This window comes from Mobula hypostoma, chromosome 1 (genome assembly GCF_963921235.1).
Source record: "Mobula hypostoma chromosome 1, sMobHyp1.1, whole genome shotgun sequence".
NCBI classification, from domain to species: Eukaryota; Metazoa; Chordata; class Chondrichthyes; order Myliobatiformes; family Myliobatidae; genus Mobula; species Mobula hypostoma.
Genome location: NC_086097.1, coordinates 140,222,062 through 140,234,464, shown reverse-complemented (window position 1 = coordinate 140,234,464; position 12,403 = coordinate 140,222,062). Strand labels below are relative to the sequence as shown.

Below are 12,403 nucleotides of genomic sequence, written 5' to 3'. Positions count from 1 at the left end.
TGTGAAATGGCAAATAGAGTTTAATCCAGTAAATGTGAGGTAAAGCATTTTGGAAGTACTAATGAGGCTGGGACATACTGTACACCATAAATGGTAGAGTCATTACGCTGTAAGAAAGTTGTGATAGAGCTGCAAAAGGTGTGGAAGAGAGTCACCATGATGTTGCATGGGGTGAAGTGATTTAATTATGAGGATAAACTGGAGAGGCTTTGCTCTCCCTGGAGCAGAGGAGGTTAAGAGGGAACATGATTGGAGTATATAAAATGGAAGGGTAGTCTATAGGAATCTTTTCCCCTTCAAATGTGAATAAAACTAGAGGACATCGATTTCGGGTAAAGGGTTAGAGATTCAGAGGGTATCTGAGGGAGAAATTTTTCACCCAATGAGTGGGGAGCACTAATAGCACTTAAGAAGTGTCTAGATATCTACAGGCCAAGTGCTGAAAATTGGGATTAAGGTGGATGGGTGCCCACTGGTTGGCATGAATATGGTGGGCTGAATTGCCTACTTCCAAGCTATATTTCTCTACAACGACCTTTTCAATCCAGTGTGGAATGGGGCAGGGTGGTGGAAGCTCCATCCTTTGATATTCCAACCCACGATCACCACTACGGTTCAGGACACCACCACCAGGGTGATCTCCTGCAAGTTCTATACTGGGCTGACTTGTCAAAGAGCCAGATGGAAGCTCTGGTGCCAGGATAGATTCAGCAAGCACTGCTGTACATAGATGCTACTGGCTGTGTCTTCCCATCTGCTCGATTGGGTTTACAGTAAAGAGTGAGTAGTGTGCATACTTTCCTCCCTGGCAGTAGACACCAAATACAAGACTGCTGAACCCTGCACCTCCCCATCAGCCCAGGAGTTGCAATGCCACATTTTCTAAGTCTGTAGGGTTTTTGAAATGAAACAGAAAATGCAGAAAACCCTCATTAGGTCAGACAGCATCTTCAGAAAGAGAGTAAGAGTTAACATTTCAGGTTAAGGATACTTCATCAGAATTAAAGATCGTTGACCTATTTTGTTAACTCATTTCTCTTTCCACAGATGCTGTCTGATTTACTGAGTGCTTCCAGACTTTTTGCTTTTATTTCAGACTTCCAGCCGCTCATATGAAGAAACATATGAAAAAACAATCCCTCAGCAGGACCAACGAGCATTGCCAGGTTTCAAAAGGAAAAACAAACTGTCAGAGCTAGAAATCTAAAATAACAGTTACTGTGAGAAGGTGCAACTGAACCAGCAATACCCATGAAGACAAAAGATTTGATAATGCCTTAAATGTGAGGCCTCTCCCTGGTGTAATAAATGCAGGTGAGCATTCCCATGTGCAGATGCTTCACTGAGATAGTTTATTTAACTGGGGTTTTGGCTGCAGTACAATTTTTCATCAGATAGTAAGTGCTCTGAGACTGTGTTATTATATGTTAGTCCATTCTAATGGTTGTGATAAACCACAAGAATTAACATGAAGCTGCCTACACAGTCATTTCAGCCACTAGGTGTGTGTTGTTGCCTTTACGATAATTATGTTCTTCTAATAATCACACCCTCCATGAGTACTTTCTGAATTTTGTTCATACCTCAGCTACATGGAATGTACAGATATTAATATTTTCCACAGGACAGCTGTTTCTGACTTTGTGCCAGCTCTATTATATCTAAATGCTTCACTTTAGATTCTGATCTTCCTCTGAGCTGTGGATATGATGCAACTTTACCTGGGATTGCCATGTCTTTGTGAAGTACAATATCATGAATTGGACAAATGCCACTATACCTGCCCTAGGAAAATTATCTATTTTGACCAGAAAATAATTAGTGCGTAATTGCTGAGCTGTGAAATACAGAGGGTTCGAGTATTCAAGTGCCTGATTTTCTAAATGCTCGTATATAGGGACATAGCAATTAGGAATGGTAACCATTGCAAATTTTTATTGTTGGGGGAATTAGATACAACAGTAGGAAGGTAAGGATATGGTTATCCAGAGCAGTGGTGAGACCATATCTGGAGTACTTTGTACAGAAATGGTCTCTTTGAATAAGGAAGGATGTTTGTGTATTGGAAATAGTTCAGAGAAGATTTCCTATTGTAATACCAAGACCAGGTGGGTTGACTGATGAGAGGTTTGACAGGCCAGGCTTGTATTTGCTGGATTTGAGATGAGTGACAATGGACTTGAATAAAACATATAAGATCCTGAGGGGTCTTGGCAGGGTGAATGTGAAGGGGGATGTTTCCTTTGTAGGGAAAATCTAGAACCAGGGCTCACTGTTCAAAGGATTACTCATTTACAGAAATGAAGTGATTTATTTTATTTCAGAGGAAAGTGAATCTTTGGAACTGTCTTCCTTATAGAGGAGAAGAAACAGACTCTGAGTACTTTTAAGGTAGCTGTAGGTTCCTGATAAACAGAAGGTGAAAGGTTACTGCAGATAGTTTGTGGTTTGGAAGCTACTACCATATCAGCCATGATCTGGTTTAAAGCTGGGTAATTGTGAAGGGTGAGTGTCTGTTTCCACTCCTTATTCATATTTTCATGTATTTACACTTTAAGAAACCTTGTGAACAAACTGAGAGCACCTGATATTGGGGTATTTTGGCATGGATTGAAAATTGGCTAATGGCAGAGAACTGTAGGGTAAGTATAATTTTTGGATTAGACTGGTGAGTTCAATGGAATGCCACAAGGATTACTCCTGAAACCCCAATGGCTCATCATTTCTCTCAGTGGTTTGGGTGAAAACCCTGCTGGCTGGGCCATGTCTACCATATGCAGGATGGCTGCATCCCAAAAGACATCTGGCACGGTGAGCTGGCTTCAGGCAAGAGAACACTGAGCGCCTGCAACTACACTACAAAAATGTCTGCGAGCGGGATTTGAAGGCGCTGAACATCAACACTGAGTCCTGGGAGGAGTTTGTAGCCAACTGCATTAGTTGGAGAAATACTCTGAAACAACATTTTAAGTCAGGTGAGGAAAAATTCCTGAAAGCTATAGAAGGCAAATGGGCCCACGGAAAGGAACGCTGCATCCAGCAGAGCTGAGATCACTTATAGATGCAACCTTTGCAATAGAGACTGCCACTCTCTCATTGGTTTCATCAGCTGCAGGCAGTGCTGCACCAGCAACGTAGATGACCAGGATGTAACATCCATGGTCAACCTCAACCAATGGAAGGTCACATAGTTTGGGTGTGTGGCTGGAGTTATATCTCCAATTGTCCAAGGACAAGACAGGTGGAATATAATGTTGGAAAACATGAGGTCATCCATCTGCTCAGAAAAATCAATTTTTTTTTAATGTCGAGGTCTGGTGGGGCAGGATGGTTGGGGAGTGTTTGGAGGAAGGGGTGGAGATGAAGGGGGGTTGGGAGGGTTGGAGGAAGTGGAGAAGGACAGGGTGAGACAGAGAGTAGTGACAGTTCTCCAGATTAGTTCCTGGATTGCAAGTTCAACCTGATGAGGAGTGGTTAAGAATGCTGGAGTTATACTCCTTTGAGTTGAGAAAATGATGGGTGATCTCCCCAAAATATACAAAAGGGTCTCAGGGTTCAGTAGGGAAGATGCAGAATTGAATGTGTGCTGTTTGGGGAATCTAAACCTGGTGGTCAAAATCTCATAATCAAAGGTCAGCTATTGAGGTCAGGGAACAGGGGAGTTTTACCATGGGCAAACGAACCTTTGGAATTCGTACTGCTGGCGGTTTGTAAGGAAATCAGAATTTGTAGTTTTGTGGCAGTGTACACTGCAAGACATTAGAAATTACTATAAGTTACCATAATAAATAAATAGTGCAAAAGAGGAATAGTGAGGTAGAGTTCATGGGTTGTTCAGAAATCTGATGGCAAAGGGGAAGAACCTGTTCTTAAAACTTTTGAGTGTAGGTCTTCAGGCTCCTGTACCTCCTCTCTGATGGTGGTAAGGAGAAGGCATGTCCTGAGCAGTCAGTGTCCTTAATGGTGCATGATCTGTTCTTGAGATACCTCCTTTTGAAGATACCCTCAATGGTGTGGGGGCTTGTAGCCATGATGGATCTCACAGAGTCTACAACCCTCTGCAGCTTCTATTGCTCCTGTGCACTGGAGCCTCCATGCCAGGCTGTCATGCAACCAGTCAGAATGCTCTGAATGGTACATGTGTAGCAATTTACTAGTCTTTGGTGACATACCAAATCTCCTCAAAGTCCTAATGTAGTATAGCTGTTAGCATGCCTTCTTCATGATTGCATCAATATATTGGCCCCAGGACAGAACCTCTGAGATGTTGACATCCAGGAACCCGAAACTTCTCACCCTTTCCCCCATTGACCCCTCAATGAGGACTGGTGTGTGTTCTCCCAATTTCCCCTTCATGAAGTCCAGCAATTCCTTGGTCTTACTGGGTTCGAGTGCACAGTTGGTGTTGCAATACAACTAAATCAGCCACTCTCTCTCACTCATATGTGCCTCCTTGTCACCACCTGAGGTCCTACCAACAATAGTGGTGTCATCAGTAACTGTTTGAGCTGTGGCTAGCCACACAGTCGTGAGTGTAGAGAGAATAGAGCAGTGGGCTAAGAATGCACTTTGAGCTGCAACTCCATTGGTTGTCCGCGAAGAGGAGAGTGTTATTGTGATCCACATTTTAACTGTGGTCTCCCAATGAGGAAGTCAAGGATCCAGTTGCAGAGGGAGATTCAGAATCCAAGGTTCTGAAGCTTGTTAGTTAGTACTGAGGGAATGATGGTGTTCAAGCTGTAATCAAAAAACAGCAGCTTTATACTTTATTGTCGCCAAACAATTGATACTAGAACATACAATCATCACAGCAATATTTGATTCTGTGCTTCCCACTCCCTGGATTACAAATATTAAATATTAACAATATTAAAAATTAGTAAATATTAAAAATTTAAATTATAAATCATAAATAGAAAATAGAAAAATGGAAAGTAAGGTAGTGCAAAAAAAAAACCAAGAGGCAGGTCCATATATTTGGAGGGCATGGCCAGATCCAGATTAGGATCCGTACAGCAGTCTTATCACTGTTGGAAAGAAGCTGTTCCCAAATCTGGCCGTACGAGTCTTCAAGCTCCTGAGCCTTCTCCCAGAGGGAAGCGGGACGAAAAGTGTGTTGGCTGGGTGGGTCGTGTCCTTGATTATCCTGGCAGCACAGCTCCAACAGCGTGCGGTGTAAAGTGAGTCCAAGGATGGAAGATGGGTTTGTGTGATGTGCTGCGCGTGCTCACGATCTTCTGCAGCTTCTTTCGGTCTTGGACAGGACAACTTCCATACCAGGTTGCGATGCACCCGAGAAGAATGCTTTCTATGGTGCATCTATAAAAATTAGTGAGAGTTTTAGGGGATGGGCCAAATTTCTTTAGTTTTCTCAGGAAGTAAAGGCTCTGGTGGGCCTTCTTGGCGGTGAACTCTGCTTGGTTGGACCAAGTCAGGTCATTTGTGATATTGACCCCGAGAAACTTAAAGCTTTTGACCTGTTCCACTTGCGCACCACTGATGTAAATTGGGTCGTGCGGTCCGCTACTCCTTCTGAAGTCAACAACCAGTTACTTCGTCTTGCTGATGCTGAGGGATAGGTTATTGTCTTCGCACCATGCCACCAGGTTCTTAATTTCCTCTCTGTACTCAAACTCATCATTACCCGAGATACGGCCTACAATTGTTGTGTCATCAGCAAACTTATATATTGAGTCTGATGGAAACTTGGCTACACAATCATGGGTGTACAGTAAGTACAGCAGGGAGGTGAGTACATAGCCTTGTGGGGCACCAGTGCTCAGAGTGATTGTAGAGGAGAGCTTGTCCCCTATTTTTACAGCCTGGGTCCTGTCTATGAGGAAGTTGAAGATCCAGCTGCAGATCTGAGTGCTGAGGCCCAGGTTCCGGAGCTTAGGAATCAATTTATTTGGAATGATGGTGTTAAAGGCAGAGCTGTAGTAAATGAAAAGGAGCCTTATGTATGTGTCTTTATTCTCCAGATGTTCTAAGGAGGAATGTAGGGCCAGAGAGATGGTATCTGCCGTTGACCTGTTGCTCCAGTAGGCGAATTGCAAAGCTTCGATGTTGTCCGCTGGGCTGTGGTTGATGTGTGCCATAACCAATCTCTTGAAGCACTTCATAGCAATTGAAGTCAGAGCCACAGGTCGATAGTCATTCAGGCATGCTACCTTGCTCTTCTTCGGCACTGGGATTATTGTTGCCTTCTTAAAACACGAGGGATCTTAGACTGAAGCAAGGAGCAGTTGAAGATATCAGCAAACACTCCAGCTAGCTCGCTTGCACAGGCCCGGAGAACCCGTCCCGGGCCGCCATCTGGGCCCGTCGCCTTCCTTGGATTTATCTTCAGGAAGGCTCTTCTAACGTCCTGCTAGGTGACGATGAATCTCGATGCCACCAGGTCCAGTTCATCCGGAGGGAGCAGGACCCTCCTCTTCTGTTCGAATCTTGTGTAGAATACGTTAAGTTCGTCAGGAAGAGAAGTGCCACAGTTATTGATATTCCCAGCCTTTTCTTTGAGCCCAGTGATCTCATTTAGACCCTGCTATAGGCTACTGGCATCCCTCTGGTTAGCCTGGGTTTCCAACTTGGCTCGATATTGCCTCTTGACGTCCTTAATGGCTTTCCGGAGTTCATGCCTTGATTCCGTGTAGCGACTGGTATCCCCGGACCTAAAAGCTGCAGCTCTAGCCTTTAAGAGGGACTTGACCTGATAGTTCATCCAAAGCTTCTGGTTAGGGAGTACCTGCATCGTCTTGCGAGACGCACAGTCCTCCGTGCATTTCCAAATAAAGTCCGTGACAGCTGAGGCATACTCATCGAGGTTAGCTGCCGAGTCCTTGAATACTAACCAGTCCACCGATTCAAAGCAGTCACGGAGGACCTCATCCATTTCCTCAGTACAACGTGACACTACTTTTGACACCGTGACCTCCTGCTTCAGTTTCTTGTCGTCGGTATTGCTGCTATCCAAGTGATCCAAGGTCGGTGAGAGCCAGCGAGTCTCTGTCCACTGTAGGTTCTATGGCAGTGCTAAGCAAATTGCAGTGGATCAAAGTCCTTGCTCAGGCAAGAGTTAAATTCCAGACATGACCTATTACTCAAAGCACTTCAGCGCAGGGACTGAGGTCAAAGATCTTAATGAGTGACAGCACACTCATGAAGGCTGAATTGTTTCTATTTTTTACTCGTTCATGTTCAGATTGCATTTGGAACTTGGTTTCAGAACACGCCTAGGATCAGTAATATTTCTGTCTTTCCCCACTATTTACTATGAATAATGGACTATTTCACTAGTTTCAACTGCCTTTTATTGCACACATTGTTTTCCATTGTAACTGTAGTATTTTACCTATGCACAATAAAGGGATGTTTAATTGTCCTCATAACCAGGCATGACCATGGATAACAATTCCAGACAGAATACAGTTTCATTCATCTAAATATTTTACATTGCATTTCAGTACTCATTTGCTTTTATTACTCTTAGTATTTATTTCATGTGTCTTAAGTTCTGTCTTGAAGTAGGAAAATTAATTTGCCAGCCCTTAATACCACTCTTTATAAAGTTTTGTAACAATACCCTCGAAACTCCATTTACTTCAATGCTATGTACATCTCATTAAGTCAAGGACACAGAAAAAAATAAGCAATATAAAATCTAATATCCGTTATTTAATTCAGGAAAATATTAAATATTTTTCTTAATTTTTGTCTATTTTTTAAAAATATCTCATCCACGTTCACTTGCTGAAGTTAACTTTCTTGTATGGAATGACCAGCTCAACAGTGTTGTACAACCCAGAATCAATAACCTAGGTTACACAGCTTAAGATCAGGGCATCTGTGCATGCCAGAATAGAATAGTGGGCAAACTGTCTCTTCTTTAACAGTGTTTATTAGCTCACATCTGGAAAATCTGCTTTCTCTGGCTTTGTTCCAGTCTCCAGAGGGAGGGGGATATTTGATTCAGCATCTGATGAAAGCCTTTTTAGACACTCCCCTTTTCTCCGGTGGTCCACAGAATGACCAGATTCAGGCAAGACTCAGCCTCTACCGGTTGTAGTGACCCTTAAGTGCATAAAATAAGAAAAATGATTTTTAGTTGCAAACTGAAGAATCAGTGCACACAGGATCTGCTTTTACTTCGTATTTTAACAATAGATTCTACAAGAAAGGTGATTTTCAGATCCTGTCGCTCGTGTTATGAATTTTCACTCTTCTGTTGATGATTTTCTAAGATTTATTATTTTTAAGTTTTGCTTTCAGTTATCACTCCCTAAACCATTTACTACTTGAATCATTTTCTTTTAAAAATACTTAACAAAAGAGCATGTTGTTGTACCCCAACATTAATTTGGAATGCTCCTTCACACCATCTCCTGCAAGCCGTTCTTGCTAATTCACATTCTGTCAGCAAAGAGAGCTATACACTATCCCCTAAATGCTCAGAGGTACCTCAGAAAATATGATTCCATAACATGCAAGGAGTGTTAATTAGAAACTTCAGTGTGATGTGGGTTTTGTTATAGTCGGAACTCTAGACTCCCAGTCATTGCAGTTCACAAACACATGTAGCAGCAGTGCTGATTTAGAAAGTGCTAAAGGGAGATTTATCTTCTCTGATTATAGCATTGCTCTTTTGGAAGAGATTGTGATACTTCCTTTGGTATGCTTTGGGAAGCTGATATAATTCAGTCTGAATATTTCCACATACCATCATTCCAATTGAACTGTTCTTTACCATACCCTGAAAATTTCACAATTAATGATAAATGAAACCTGTAGGCCTCAAAACATGTCCACAGGTTGCAGTTTTGTGTCACTGCTGCTGCCCTTGTTTGGAATTATTCCACCTCCTGATAGAGCTGGTAAACAGTAGTCTCCATTGTCAATGTCCAGAACTTGCCACAGTCGCCACTATTCTCGCTCACAGTATCGGTTCTTATCTTCTAACTGCACCCCCCATTGTCCACCACCTGGGTCTGTCCCATATGGCCCATTCCTCTTTGTGTGCTGAGTATTTGGGGCTTTTGTAGTGTTCTTTCCCACCATTCCTGCTTCACTACCTCCAGCAAGCCTAGGGCTTCGTTTTTGCTTGCTGTTTTTCCTGATCTACATGGTACCCTTTAGTGGTATTACTTCTAAACTTAATGTTGACTTGTACTAGTTAATGAGATCACCTTCCAATGCTGTACTCATTTCTAACTGAATTGGTCTTCTCTCACCCGATACAAGAGCAAACACAGTGTATTTGACCCTTGCCAAAAGCTTTGTTCTCTGGGCTCAGTCACCCTTCCTCATAGCTCCTTATTCATTTTACGCCTACTTTCCTGGCCACCTCCACAAACAGCTACCTCTTTGTGCAGAGCCCCACATATCCACCATCCCCTAAAGAAGTCACCTATTTCTGTTGACTTTTGAGCCTCAAATCTCTAGCCTGAATTTGAGATTACTGCACCAAGGCACTACTTACTTACATTGACATTCTCTCAAACTTCTGAGAGTTTGCTTTTTTTAATCATCTCAAGGCTTTCATGCTCATTATCAAACCTAGAGTTCTATAAACTAACTCAGAATGTAATGATTCATATTTGATACAGCTCAACACTCTTGGCTCTTATCCCAGCTATTCACAAGTAGCTTCTGTGTTCATTTTAAACTTTCTCCATAGCTTCACTCTTTGCTACTGCTACTGCCTTCTTTCTTTTCCTGTGTTAAAAGCTCAAAACTGTCTTGGCTGGAGACTGGCTACTCATTTCAGACCTGGCAGGGTCTGCTTTAGTTTGGGCAGGCCTGTGTTTAGACGGGTGGGTTTGGGTTTGGTAAGGTTTTGATATTATATCCAAAACCTCAGGTCCTCCCGCTCCCTCATGCCATCTGCACCTGCCTCAATGTAAACCATTCTATCTTGGCCAAATATCCCCTCAAAAAATCATGTGCTGAAAGATTGTTCCAAAGTGTTTCCTCAGTTGTGCTGCAGCCCATCTGCTATTTCCTTATGTAGCTGCCACTATGGGTGTCACTACCACCAAAGAGCTGATTCTTGACTTCAGGAGGAGGAAACTGGAAGCCCATGAGCCAGTCCTCATGGGGGAATCAGAGGAAGAGAGGGTCAATAACTTTAAGTTGCAGAGGACCTGCCTATCACACAAGTGCAATTATGAAGAAAGCAGAGCAACACCTCGATTTCCTTAGAAGTTTGCGAATTTTCGACTTTTCGACATGACATCTAAAACTTAACAAACTTCTATAGATGTGTGGTGGAGAGTATACTGACTTCTTTCATCCTGGCCTGGAATGGAAACACCAACTCCCCTGTATGGAAAATCGTACAAGAAGTAGTGGATATGGCCCAGTCCATCAGCCCTCCCCTCCTTTGAGCACATCTACACAGAGTGCTGTCACAGGAAAACAGTATTGATCATTAAGGACCCCCACCATCCAGGCCATGATGTCTTCTCACTGCTGCCACCAAGAAGGTACAGGAGATTCAGGACACACACCACCAGGTTCAGGAACAGTGATTACCCCTCAACATCAGGCTTTCACACCAAAGGGGCTAACTTCATTCAACTTCACTTGCCCATCACTGAACTGTTCCCACAACTTCATCAACATGAGAGGACTCTTCATCTCATCCTCTTGATATTTATTACTTATTTATTATTGTTATTATGATTTTTCTTCCATATCTGCACAATTTGTTGTCCGTTCCACATTAGTTGTTTGTCTGTCCTGTTGGGTGTGGTCTTTCATTGATTCTATTGTGTTTCTTGGACCTACTGTGTATGCCCGTGAGTAAAAGAATCTCAGTGTTGTATATGGTAACAGATACGTACTTTGGTAATAAATTTACTTTGAACTTTGAGAAAATTATGGTGAGCTACTGCTTAATTTCACTACAATTTTCTGTTACCATTCTGTTAGGGATGGAGTCCTATGTGCATTCTTCTCGACTGAGAGGTTGGTAGATGAGAGCATGTCTTGGCCCCACTAATGACAGTTGTTATTTACTAGATTGTCATGTAGCCATGTTTCCATTTTGTTTTTCCAGTACATTTCAGTCTCCAAATGCCTAGCCTATACACAGGCCATACAATTGAGTGAACTTTTGGGAGACTAGCAGGATGGATTTGCCAGCTGCTGTGAAGTTGCAGCAGTTTCTGTCGAGTGGGAGCTCAGTTAGTGGCTATGCTGTGACTGGCAAACCACTCAGGTTACAAAAGACTCACAGAAGTGAAAGTTGTCAGTAACCTGGAGAGGACCTGAAGTTTCATCAGTTTACTATAAGTATCTTGTGACTGCAAATAACTTGCTTCCGCTCCAGTTCTCGGGTAATGATGAGTTTGAGTACAGAGAGGAAATTAAGAACCTGGTGGCATGGTGCGAAGACTATAACCTAGCCCTCAACGTCAGCAAGACGAAGGAATTGTTTGTTGACTTCAGAAGGACTAGCGGACCACACGACTCTATTTACATCGGTGATGCGCAAGTGGAACAGGTCAAAAGCTTTAAGTTCCTCGGGGGTTAATATCACAAATGACCTGACTTGGTCCAACCAAGCAGAGTCCACTGCCAAGAAGGTCCACCAGTGCTTTTACTTCCTGAGAAAACTAAAGAAATTTGGCCTGTCCTCTAAAACCCTCACTAATTTTTATAGATGCACTGTAGAAAGCATTCTTCTAGGGTGCATCACAACCTGGACTGGAAGTTGTCCTATCCAAGACCGGAAGAAGCTGCAGAAGATCGTGAACACAGCCCAGCACATCACACAAACCAATCTTCCGTCCTTGGACTGACTTTACACCGCACACTGTTGGAGCAGGGCTGCCAGGATAATCAAGGACACGACCTACCCAACCAACACACTTTTCGTCCCTCTTCTCTCCGGGAGAAGGCTCAGGAGCTTGAAGACTCGTACGGCCAGATTTGGGAACAGTTTCTTTCCAAATGTGATAAGACCGCTGAACGGATCCTGACCCGGATCTGGGCCGTACCCTCCAAATATCCGGACCTGCCTCTCGGTTTTTTGTGCACTACATTACTTTCCCTTTTCTATTTTCTATTTTCTATTTTCTATTTTCTATTTATGATTTCTAATTTAAATTTTTACTATTTACTATCGATTTGTACTCCAGGGAGCGCGAAGCACAGAATCAAATATCACTGTGATAATTGTACGTTCTAGTATCAATTGTTTGGTGACAATAAAGTACAGTTGTATTGGTTTTGACGTACTGATGAGTCCAATTTTGGGACTGCAGGTTCTTCCATAGATGGAACAGTGATGTTGGAAGGAATGGTGGTGTAGTTTGTGAGGTGGTACATTCCTTCCACTGTTTCTGCTGCATTTGTGTGTGCTCCTGATGCAGGCAATCAAGATTCCCAATGCAATCCTGGG

At 42.9% G+C, this 12,403-nt stretch overlaps 1 protein-coding gene across 2 annotated transcripts in view; it reads left to right on the top strand.

Annotated features, from left to right (window-relative positions):
- bbs9 (Bardet-Biedl syndrome 9) overlaps positions 1 to 12,403 on the top strand; it is a 389,410-nt gene that overhangs the window by 300,791 nt on the left and 76,216 nt on the right. The window lies entirely within an intron of this gene.